Source organism: Barbus barbus (assembly GCF_936440315.1).
Source record: "Barbus barbus genome assembly, chromosome: 44".
In the NCBI taxonomy this organism is placed as follows: domain Eukaryota; kingdom Metazoa; phylum Chordata; class Actinopteri; order Cypriniformes; family Cyprinidae; genus Barbus; species Barbus barbus.
This window is the reverse complement of record NC_136722.1, coordinates 20,207,855-20,221,009: the sequence shown is the minus strand read 5'-3', so window position 1 is coordinate 20,221,009 and position 13,155 is coordinate 20,207,855. Positions and strand designations below refer to the sequence as shown.

Sequence of the window (13,155 nt, the reverse complement as noted above, 5' to 3'; positions counted from 1 at the left end):
TGGGGTATTGTCAAGAGGAAGATGAGAGACACCAGACCCAACGATACAGATGACCTGAAGGCCGCTATCAAAGCAACTTGGGCTTCCATTACACCTGAGCAGTGCCACAGGCTGATTGCCTACATGCCACGCCACATTGATGCAGTAATTCATGCAAAAGGAGGCCCAACCAAGTATTGAGTGCATAGAAATGAACATACTTTTCAGAAGCCTGACATTTCTGTTTAAAATATCCTTTTTTTTATTGATCTTATGTAATATTCAAATTTTTTGAGACACTGAATTTTGGGTTTTCATTATCTGTAAGCCATAATCATCAAAATTTCAAGAAATAAGGCTTGAAATATTTCACTCTATGTAATGAATCTATATAATATATGGGTTTCACTTTCTGAAATGAGTGACATAAAATATTGACCTTTTTCATGGTAAATATGATCAAAGGCGGCTGTGAAAATTAATCTGCATTGTTAATCCTTTTGATCTTTTATTTTTTTTTTTAACCACAAAAATCTAACCTTTCATTGGATAATAAGAATTTAAAATGGGGGGAAATATCATTATGAAATAAATGTTTCTCTCAAATATACGTTGGACATATTTATAGAAATTCTTAAGAGTAAAATATCTCTGAAGTATTTTCCCATTCATAGCCACAATTTTGAGCACTCCAGGGTGATTATGAACATGAAATTATCCAGCCATGGCTTCCTGTTTCACAGAAATATAAATAGGAGGGAAAACAAAGCCCAAATTCCCTTAATAATCCATCACAATGAGAAAAACCAAAGAATTTATTTCTGATGTGCAGCAAAAGATAATTGAGCTTCACAAATTAGTGAAGTGGCTTTAAGAAAAGAGCTAGAGCATTGAAAATTCCCATTTCCACCATCAGGGCAATAATTAAGAATTTCCAATCAACAGGAAATGTTACAAAACTGCCTGGAAGAGGACGTGTGTCTATATCTTCCTAATGCACGGTGAGAAGGAGAGTTTGAGTGTCTAAAGACTCTCCAAGGACCACAGCTGGAGAATTGCAGAAAATAGTTGAGTCTCGGGGTCAGAAAACCTTAAACAAAAAATTGTCAAACAGCCCCTACATCACCACATGTTGTTTGGGAGGGTTTCAAGAAAAATTGTCTTAGCTCATCCAAAAACAAACTCCAGCATATTCAGTTATCAGACACGACTGGAACTTCAAATGGGACTGGCTTCTATGGTCAGATGAAACTAAAAAATGAGCTTTTTAGCAGCAAACACTCAAGAGGGGTTTGATGAAAACAGGGATAAAAAGTACCCCATGTGTACAATTAAATATAATGCTGTATTTTTGATGTTGTGGGCCTATATTTCTGCTGGAGGTCCTGGACATCTTGTTTAGACACATGGCATCATGGATTCTATCAAATACCAACAGATAAAAAAAAATCAATAAGTGACTGACTCTTTTAGAAATCTTATAATGGTCCATGTCTGGATCTTCCAACCGGACAATAATCCAAACACAAACCTCAAAAACAACCCAAAAATGGGTCACTGAGCACAAAACCAAGCTTCTGCTGGCCATTCCAGTCCTCTGACCTGAACCCTATAAAATGAGTGAGGTGAACTGAAGAAAAGAAGCACCAACATGGAGCTGGGAATCTGAAGGATCTGGAGTGATTCTGGATGAAGGAATGGTCTCTGATCTCTTGTCAGGTGTTCTCTAACCTCATCAGCCATTATAGGAGAACATTTAGAGCTGATAAACTGGCAAATGGAGGTTTCAAAAAGTATTGAATAAAAGGGTGCCGTTAATTGTGGCCAATGTGTATTATATTTTCTATAGGGTTGTTTCTGATAATATTTTGGCTAACGGCCGATATAATATATATAACATGCAGAAATTTATGAAATTAAAATAACATTTTACACAAAATGTAATCAAATATTTTTTTAATCATACTGGTGTTGATAATCTCAAAACAGCCAAATAAAATAATAATCATAATCATAATTATTATTATTACTACAATTATGAATTAAATAAACATTGTTTTTATACTGTGCTTTTATGGTTTTAATTTTTTTTGTCATCTTTAGGGCTTGACAGTCCCATAACATTCATATTTAGACACATTTTGCAAAACATCTGTTTAAGTTTCTACAAAAGAAGTCATATCAGTCTGGAATGACATGAGGATAAATGACAATATTTTCAAGTATCCTCAATCCGGACTAATTTGCTGGGTTTTAATATAAGAAAATCAATGCACAAAGCCTTGTGTTTGACTGTGTCAAGCTCAAATGCAAGTTGCTGTTCAGTCTTGTGCTGGAGAAAGCAAGCGGTCTCATTACCGCTGATGGAGTGTGATTAATGGAATGCTGATGTTTGAATATTCGGCCGAGCGGGTGGGTGGGGGCGGAGCCTTGGCTGGAGTGACAGAAGCCGGATGCAGAATACTCCATCACAATCCAGCCCCTCTCCCCCACAAAGAAGAGATGGGGAAAAAAGAAAATGGAAAGAAAAAACAGCCAAGTGTAGCGAGGGATCCAATCATTTGTTAGCTCCAGTGGGCAGGCCTGCTAGATTACCAGCCAACTTTTCTAGCCATGTCAGCTGTTCTGGTACCAGCCCTCAATGGCCGCGGCCAGACCAATCTGATGAGACACTTGAGTGGGCAAGTAATTCATATTTCCTAAATGAAAGAACACAGACGGAAAAAAAACACCATCCCGCAGCATTTTTTGCGAAACTAAGGGAAGGTACGGTGCGGACGGAACTGTGGCTGTTGCTTGTGTTACAAAATGCAATATCTGCAATGTAGAAGTTCACTATGATGACAAAAAGAGATGAACATGGGCACGTCCGAACAAGACCGTCTGATTCCATTAAACCAAAAGACAGCCGCACGCACAAACGCACAACAACCCCATCAAACACAATAACCTCCCTAAAATCTCTCTGCGAAATTACACTTGCTGGCTTTCGGTCAAGTACACTATTTCCTGCTCCTGCTAAGAGGTGATTTGGTGTGCTTTAATTAACCTTGTAGACTAATTGCTAATAATGATAACCCTCTCCTGCTGTGCAGACCTTTCCTGATGTTTAACATGTTCCACAGATGCTGTGAGCAGGTCAGACATCGTACAATAGCGCTAATAATACTTACGAAACAACCGGAGGCGCTACATTCAAGGTGAGGACAAACAACTTAGATTACATGCAAGAAAATTAAGAAATTATAGAACCAAATATTGAAATCCATCCAGGTATAATTGCATTGTGGTGATGTTTGCTGAATAAATACATTAAATAATGCTTATTAACCTAAACATAATGACAATCATATGTTTTTTTTTTTATATATTAAATGCAACCATGCTTATATTCTTATTTATTCATCATTAGCCAAAATGTAAAATGCACAATCATTATAATGCAATGTACTCTTTGAAAATATAAGCATGAATAGTACCAAAAACAGCAATGTGAATGTTTGGGCACACTTGACTAAAAAGTATCTTGTCATGAATGTTTGTCTTGATTGATTTCAGTTAGATTTGTAGATATAAGCAAATTCTGCCAAGACATGATTTTTATTTATTTTATTTCTTTTTACAAAAATACAATTTTAATTCAAAATATTTTGAAATGAGGCCCAGAAAGTGATGGAAAAGTTCTGACAACACCGGAACTCCATCAATACCTTTATTAAAGCATCCCATTAGGAAAATAAGTTGATTAATGACTATAAAAATAAACTGAAACCCACTGTTTCAACAGTCACAATTTAAATAGTTTTAATAAAATCACAAAATCCATACATACATATACAGTAGAGATCAAAATAATCTATAAAATACTTGATTTTTTTTCTGAAATATTGTTAATCTTCATTGCTCAAAATTTCAAGGAATATTGACTGTATACCACTGATGTGAGGCTTGGTCACTGCAGATCCTTACCCTGTTCAGAACTGAACTGGCAAGCACTACTAGCAGCAGTGTTGAACCGATTCCCTATTGAGAGTCTCTGCATTATCCTCTGTGTTCGTGTATGTGTCTTACATGGATGACCAGCCTTTTTGGGGGACTTGAGTGAATTGTCAAATAATTAAGAAAATTTGCAACAGGTACCAGATTAACACCAATAACTTGGAAGAATCTGTAGGTGTTCTCTAATTTTGATCAGAGTTCTTTTTCAGTTATTTCACATATTTTTTTTATACTGAGCTTCACAATACAATTAGTTTATGAAATATGCTTTAAAAATGCCCTTCAACTCATGTTAGGGTAACTTCAAATAGGACTAAGCAGTGATATATATATATATACACACACACACAGAGTTCTGGCACAAAACTCTAGATGGCACAGTCCAATAGGTCTAACTCAATCTGACCTAATGACATCATTATCACATGGCACAGCTGATTGGTTCTCTCTTGTATCGGTAGCCAATGAGCTCGTTGCTCAACATTCAAATATATGCCTAGTGCTTGCCGTAGCAGTTTGCAGCGTGCTTCAGAAACCCTCCAACTTCCCCAGCTCCACCTGTATAGCTTTACCACGAGGTGATTCATGTATGTTATATGGGGGTTATTTTGTGTATGTTATATTTGCAGCAGCAGTATTTCTTACATGCTCACAGCAGCATGTTGTGGATGTATTGGCAGTAGCAAGTCTTGGTACTTGCTCTGCGCAGCAGCAACAGCGTAGCAGATCTATTCAACCAAGAACGAATACATTAACATTGTCATATATATTACCATGCCAATCCCTCAGAGAGTTGTCATGACGGATGGACATGGTCAGCAACAATACTCAGGAAGGCTGTGGCGTTTAAACGATGCTCAATTGGTACTAAGGGGCCCAAAGTGTGCCAAGAAAATATCCCCCACACCATTACACCACCACCACCAGCCTGAACCGTTGAGACGAGGCAGGATGGATCTATGCTTTCATGTTCTTTATGCCAAATTCTGATCCTACCATCTGAATGAGTGGTTATTTGAGTTACTGTTGCCTTTCTATCATCTCTAACCAGTCTGCCCATTCTACTCTGACCTCTGACATCAACAAGGCAATTTCGTCCACACAACTGCTGCACACTGGATATTTTCTCTTTTTCAGACCATTCTCTGTAAACCCTAGAGATGGTTGTGTTTGAAAATCCCAGTAGATCAGCAGTTTTTGAAATACTCAGACGAGCCCGTCTGGCACCAACAACCATTCCACGTTCAAAGTCACTTAAATCCTCTTTCTTCCCCAGTCTGATGCTCGATTTGAACTTCAGCAAGTCGTCTTCACCACATCTAGATGTCTAAATGCATTGAGTTGCTGCCATGTGATTGGCTGATTAGCAATTTGTGTTACCAAGCACTCATACCAAGAACATGTGTGCCTAATAAAGTGGCTGGTGTGTGTGTGTGTGTGTGTGTGTGTGTGTGTGTATGTGTATATATGTATATATATATATAAAAGCAGGTTTTAGTTTGAGATAATTTGTGCTGTTACTGCAGGCTGGTCAGTGAGTAAACTCAAAGCGTGGGTGGGTTGAATCTCATTATGGTGAATTCATCTCACCTCCAGTCAGCTCTGGACACTACAGTCTCTCTCTGTGACATTACACCTTGTTTTTTAATGCAACCCTAATTGAAAATCATAGCGGATCTGTCCTTTAGCAGCCTGATCTAATTAGTGGACTTCAAAATCATGTCAGAAAAAGTTCTGCTCTGTCACCAGCCCTGAACACGTTGTATACTGCAGCCCACCAATAATTAGCAGGTCTGCTAATTACAGCTATTAAATGATTGAATTGTAACAATTTATATTATTAATCAACTCATAACTCAGTTCATTTAACTACTTGAATGACATGCTGTAATCACAAGTACCTTACCACGTCCATCAGTACTAGAGAACAGCCGTATGGAAACCCCAAATCAGTTTTTAGCACAACCGCTTCAGTTGAGTTTACCAGAGGAATTACACAAACAATTGTTAGAAGAGAATCACAAAACAAGTACAGTAATTAACATCCATAATAAATGCAGTGCATTTCACACACTGCTATTGGTCACAGTTCAGGGATTTGGCCAACAGATAATTATACGGTTGAAATGAAGATGGTGACTCCAACACTGGTGACTCTCACTCTATTGGACACGTAGTCTCACTCTTCACCCTGTAATCACGTCACTAAGACCGTCCAGGAATAATTTTGAGTTGTAACTGTGCGGTAATGACTTGCGTTTGCTCCCAGAGGGCTGACTGCAGGAGCTCAATGCTAATCTATTCACACTCTGTTTTAAGACAATTTCCATTTGGTAACAGCATAAAACTCATTCAAAGCCATTCATCACCACACTACCATCAAAGACAAACACATACAATCTAAATACCATTACAACACACCAGTTTAAAAAAGTTATCTGTCTTGCCTCAAAGTGTTGATGTTTTAAATAAATAAATATACATACATATATACATAGAGAAGACTATTTCCAAAGTGTGAAATAAAGTTTAAAATAAAAAAGTTACACTGTGTGATATAAAGTTATATTGTCATATTTAAACAAATAAAGTTTATACTGAGTATAGAGATATACCGTCACAATTACTAGAAATAAAATAAAAACTATGATATATAAATTTGCAATGGTGATATATAAAGTCATAAAGAAAATGTGCAATTCATATTTCAATGTTAATGGAATTATAGCTGTCATTATTTAATGTGTTAACGAAATGTATTAATAATATCAGCATGTCAAGTACCATATGCAAACTGTAATTATATCAGACCAGCAATGTGTTTTGTTATAATGAGTTTTAATATAAAATTATATTTTAGAATAGAATAGAATATGTCTTTGTATATACATGTGTATATGATATGGTCAATCTTTAAACACCAATTGCTGATTTCCAGACTGTCTGTGAAATGAAGAAAATATATTAACAGAGGACTGGGATGCTTGATCAAATTTACCCTTGTACACTTCACTACTTAATCAGAGGAAACTGGTGTTGCAAGACAGCCAAGCTAATTCGACCTAAATCAAATGAATAAATCCCTGAAACAACACCAACAATATGGGCCTCATCCATTTGAAAATGGCAGCCGTTCAGAGCGCTGATGGGTTTACTTACAGCATAATGAGCCTGAGTCCAACCCACCAACACTGTGCAGAATCACTAAATTTACTCTGAGACATCGGGTCTGTTCCAATACCTAGTGATTATTCCTTACATAGGAAGCATCTTGTCTAAAATTGGACCTGGCAAGTAACTGATTACAAATGCTCAGCATATTTTAAACTGTAATTATTCTGGAGAATTCTACTTGAAAAATAATCACATTTTGGAGGAGTTGTGTTCATTTGCAATAAGTTACATAAAATACCTGCAGGGTCGTTCATCAAAGAGCCGAAAGCACTGATGATATAGTCGGCCTTCAGTCGTATGATCTGCTCCTCATCCTCCACCCACTGACCCGACTCTGTTTGCTCGGTTCGGCAGAACTCCTTTAGCAACACCTCACGTGGGGAAAGGAAGGGCAGGAACTCACATTTCTCCTCCTTGGCCAGCTCCATCTAAACACATCATAAATAGAACTCATATACAAATGCTTCTGTATATAAATGTTTGAACGCAATATCTGAGTGAAGTTTTACACAGTGAAATATGTAATGAAATGAGGTTGTGTGGCCTATTGTTTGAAATGATTATCTTTGCATAATGCTTATGGTTTCATACAGTACTATTTTTTTAAGCATGCAGTATACAGTGTATGCTGTGTATGCCTATGGTGAATTTCTCTTTCAGGTCAACTAATACTGTCATGCTGGAGCAGAGCAAATTTGTTAAACTTAGTTAGCTTTTGACATGTTAATTACTAGCTAACCGAATAGCAACACACATAATGGTACAGGCATTTGAAAGCATCTTAACCGCCCCTTTAGTACTGAGAAATGTACATTTAGAGTGTGTTGGTCAAACAAAAATAATAGAAAACAAAACAAAATAAATAAAATAAAATAATTTATTTAAATAATAAAGATATTTGAAGGCAACCTAATCACAAATTCAGTACTGAGAAATGCACAATTACAGTGCACTGGCCAAACATTTGCAATATTATATATTCTTATTCCTATATATATTCTTGTACATTACTTTTCAAAAGTTTGGGATTGGTAGGCATTTTTTATGTTTTTGAAAATGAGACGTAATCAAAAGTGCAGTAAAAACAGCCATTACTCCAATCTTCAGTGTCACATGATCCTTCAGAAATCACCAGAAAGTTTACAGAAGATTTTCTCTCCGATTACAAAAAAGAAAAAAAATAGACGAAAAGTGCGGTTGAATCAACTAAAAGAAGCCCACTGGCTTTGCCGAGGGGGCCGGTGGGAGGAAGGTAGTCGTGCGGTGACAATTCTATTTTCTTATTACTACGTTTCCATAAATTGTCTCAGTTCACGTCAATGCACAATCGAGCGCTCTGTTCTGATTATGTACGCCTACAGGAGTCTTAAACTTAATATAGCTTATAAACAGCTTTAATGAGTTGAAGATGATGGCGGCCGTATTAGACGAGCATCTTCATTGGAGAGTGTAAACAGATGTAAATAATTACTGCACTTTATCCTAATGTGGTGGGCGATGTGAAGAACAATGTGTGAATCAGACTTAAAGGTGAATTTTTTCTGCGTTAAAATAGTTTCTAATTTCACTTTAATGAACAGAGACAACTATAAGTGAGACTTGAATAGTGCAAACATTGTGGTTCTGTGTCACTTTGCTCCGGCTCAACCAACCGAGTCTTAAGGTGGGGCTGCTTGTTCGGAAATAATAAAAAAAAAAAAAATTAAATCATCAAAAATGATACAGTTGCATACTGGCATTGTATTTTGTATTTTTGTGCACTTACAAAATAATACTAATAATAAAAAGTGCACTTTTTAATAGAAAGGCAACTTTCTGGGCCAGTACTTTGTCCTAGCTATGTCTCAAAAACATAGTGGTGAAAAAAAGAAGTTCCCTCAGTACATCTGACGCACATATTTCACAGCTTTATCTAAATAGAGCTGATCATGACACGTTTAGCCGGCTGGCATCAGTACCAGAGTGGAAGCGGGTCTATAGCTCACCAGAGAGCCCTGTGTGTGAGTAGGACAATTGACAGTAATCTCCCCCTGAAAGCTGCAATAAATAAGAGTGGAAAGGCTTAGGAGCGGTGTCAGTGGTCTAGAGAGAGAGGACACTCTCACAGAGCTCCTCATAAATCTCTGCTTCACAATTCTCTCACACCAAATATTAATAAGCTTCAATCTGCTGCCTGATGTTGACTCTTTCTCTCACTTCCTGACTCTCCTCAACTTTTTGCCTTCTTGGTCTTCTCTTACTTGTAATCTTTTTTTTCTAGTCGTAGAAGAAAAAATTTATTAAAAACAAACTTTAAATTTAAAGGTTCCACTCAGAACTCCACAAAAGACTTTCTTAAAAAACACGTTTATAATTTTTATGTAAGTTAAAAGAAAAACTATATTCTAAACATTATTTGTAAAGTGATGCTTCATCCCACTGAAATGGACTATTTTCTTTATAATCTAGGGTCCTGGAGACTCGCATGCATGTATATAATAGTAATTTTGAAATTAACCTATTTAAATTTCTAATATTTAATATGTGATATATAATATTTTTTCAATAATAATAATGCATTTCTAATAATAAAACAGTGGTTCCAAAAATATCTGGATATTTAAGTTTCATTTAATATATCAATTTACTTGCTAAGATCAGGGGTTTTCAAACTGTGGTCACAAAAATTCTGTGAAAAAGTTCAAAGTAAAAACTGATCAGAAACAAAACAAAATGAAAAAAAAAAAAAAAAAAAAACTAAACAAAACAAAACTAAATTTTCAAACTTTGGTCACACAGTCAGTCTCAATTTATCAACAACGTAAAATAAACAAAAAACCCAAAACAAAACAAGAAAGCAGACTTAGTTCTCAAAACTGTGGTCACAAAGAAAGCCTTTGGGAAAGTTAAAAGTAAAAACTGATCAAAAACAAAACAAAAAACACAAAACAAAACAAAACAAGAAAGCAGACTTATTTTTTAAACTGTAAGACTTTGGGAAAGTTAAAAGAAAAACTGGTCAAAAACAAAAGTAAACAAGTAAAATAAAAATAAATTTTTTTTAGGAAGAGAGATCATCATATTTTGAGGTCCATGGTATTAAAACGGTTGATCTCTGGCATTGATAACAAAATATCAAACCAAATGTATCACCAAATAATGCTACAAGCATATATTTAGTCTTCTTTCTGATATTATCTCACTTTCCTTCTATTTCTGAGTCCTCACCTCCTCAGGAACTGCTCGTATGTTGGTGAATCCCTTTCTGAAGACCACAAACACACGGTGGGCACCGCAACGCAGGGCAGAAGTAGCGCAGTCAAAGGCCGTGTCTCCAGCGCCCAGAACGATCACAGTACCACGGAGCTCCGGCAGCGCTGAGCGACAGACACACATCCCTGAAGCCCAAGAAAGAGGAGGAGGAGGACAAGAAAGAGTGAGAAAGAGGAAAATAAAACATGAATTCTGCCTATAGAACAATTCTCACTCAACGGCTCAGCAGATGCTTGTTCGCAAAGCGCTGTAAAATTGCATCTCGGAGCCTCACAGCACGTCACTATCAAATTATTCTGCTTCCACGAGAGCCTGATTCACCTCATCTTTCTATCTTTGATTTCATATTTTTTATGATTTCATATTTTTCCGGAAATGTCCTTGTATCAGTAATTTCATACTTCACACCTGTCTTGGTACTGCTTTTATTTTTTAGATGCAATAAGGGTGGCTGCACCTATACTGAATGCAACGATTTCAGCATTTCTTCAAAAACGTTTTACATAAAAATAGCAAAACATAAATATAATAATAATAATAATAATTGTGTAGTTGAATAATACTTATATATATATATATATATATATATATATGTGTGTGTGTGTGTGTGTTATTAAAATGCTACTGTGTACATAATATAAAATACTGTATTACAATAATATTTTAATAAATTAAAAAATAATAATATACAACTACTAATTAGATATCAATTTATAGAATTTTATTTTAATTTTATTATCATTATTATTTTCAAAATCTTTCATAATATTGCTTGTAAATGCAATGCCATTTTTAACCATTTACAGTTTAGGCTGTATTTGGCTAATAGCTTGTGTGTAAAAACATCAATTTTAACACAAGCTTTTTTTTTTCACAAGCTCTGCAGCATTTTGTCTCAAATGCTTGTAAAGATTCAGATGTTACTATTTCATTAAATCCTTGGCCAACTGCCTTAATGCAGCGAGTTGCAGTAAGAGGCAGAACGGCACATTGGATTAAGATTTATTCATTACTGAGATGTTATTCATTCAATCAAATTCTTTCCCCAAAAATTCCATTTTCATTTGATTCTGATGCCAATATTGTCTAAACCCTAAGTCTAAACCCCCATTAATCTGGGGAACAGGAACAAAAACTTATCTTCCTCTCTGTTCTTTTCGATTATTCAGATTTACCTTCAGAAATAGCAATTATAGCTGGCATGGCAAACTATACCATGCACCATTTTTGGTCTCCACCCCTTCTTCAAAGTATGCCAACGAATAAGTATATCATGGCTGAAGCCAACACAACAACAAACAAGATTATCTTCAGAAAGTCTCATCACAGGAAAAATAGCATGCCAATATCCAGAATGATTACTGCTCATAATTATGAAAGTTTGTAATTACAATATAATCCATAATGGTACTGAATAATTACTATATTCATGGCACTTAAAGGCATTTCAAAGGGCACATATCCAAAAAACTTGATAACAACAACAACAACAACAACAAAAACTATTGTACTTTTTTTGTTAGCAAAGAATCTTACAGTAAATATCGTTTAAAGAAATTGGACTCAGGTGACCCTTATATGTAGTGCTTCAGGAAACTTTAAATCATCAGGTGTGACTTTGTGACAGACACCTGGTTTACTGGCTTTCGCGATCAGAGGAAGAAAGTCCTTCGACGTGTAAAAACCCTGTTCTGTTGAGAGGCCATCAAAGAGCTTGTGTCTGTTAGCTTGAGGTAGACCTGCAACAAAACAGACAGATATGAGCAAAAAATCCAGTTAAAAAATGAATTAAAATAGTCCACAATAAAAGTGGACCTTATTTACTTTAAGACATGCTCCTAGTGTTATTACGCACAATTCATCAGTGCAAATGTTTTTCATCATAACAAAATAATAATTATTTAAATATTTAAACTATATTTATATTTATATATATATATATATATATATATATATATATATATATATATATATATATATATCACACACACAGAAATTTATTTCTATATATCATATGTTTAATAAAATCACAATAATAGGTATCTGAGGTAATGAGGTGAAATCTCACATTTGCAGATACACATTCCAATTTCTATTTCCTCCCTATGTTGACTTCTTCCTGCCTCTAATGTCTATTGTGCATCAGCTGCCTTTCCGAACGTTTGCCACTGTTTAGTGTCATTAACATCATTACACATAATCACACATAATGTAATCTTGGTGGTTTCAGTGGGAGCGATGTTTAGACATCAGCGTCAGGCCTCCAATGCCTCAAAACCCACAATTATCATCCATTCTAAAGAAGCCCGGACAAAGTGAGTTCTGAAAATCTCTCAGTCTTCTGTGAGTAATATCTAAATCGGGACACGCAAGCGTGATTTTTGTTGTTTTGTTGCGGTTTAAATGTAGCGAATGCTGAGCCCTGTCCAAGGCACGATGGCGTCTTAATAAGATAAAACTCTTCGGCAGAGATCAGAGCATTTGCGAGAACTGTAACGTGAGAAGTTCGTTAGATTCACTGTGACTGAGATGGAAAGCAGAAGACAGTGGTAATGAGGCACTAAGTGATTGAGAGATGGAAGACTGGGGTGTTGCTGTCAGAACCAATCAGCTGCATACAGTCAAAGTGATTGCAAGGAAATGCATTACAACATGCATCAACACCTTCGTTTGCTCAATTCAAACAAGCCTTTAGTAAACGCATGGAGCCTTTTTACACCCTTAGCAAATATCAAGTGAAGATACGAAAAG

General features: G+C 35.8%; 1 pseudogene across 1 annotated transcript in view; it reads right to left on the bottom strand.

The window, feature by feature from the left end:
- The window catches only part of LOC306863142 (dihydropyrimidine dehydrogenase [NADP(+)]-like), a 184,999-nt pseudogene that overhangs the window by 99,644 nt on the left and 72,200 nt on the right, over positions 1 to 13,155 (bottom strand). The window contains exons 9-11 of the transcript in view: positions 12,036 to 12,143; positions 10,360 to 10,529; positions 7,391 to 7,580 (exon numbers count right to left, since the gene is read on the bottom strand). The product of the transcript in view is annotated as a dihydropyrimidine dehydrogenase [NADP(+)]-like (transcript). The remainder of the gene's footprint in view (positions 1 to 7,390; positions 7,581 to 10,359; positions 10,530 to 12,035; positions 12,144 to 13,155) is intronic.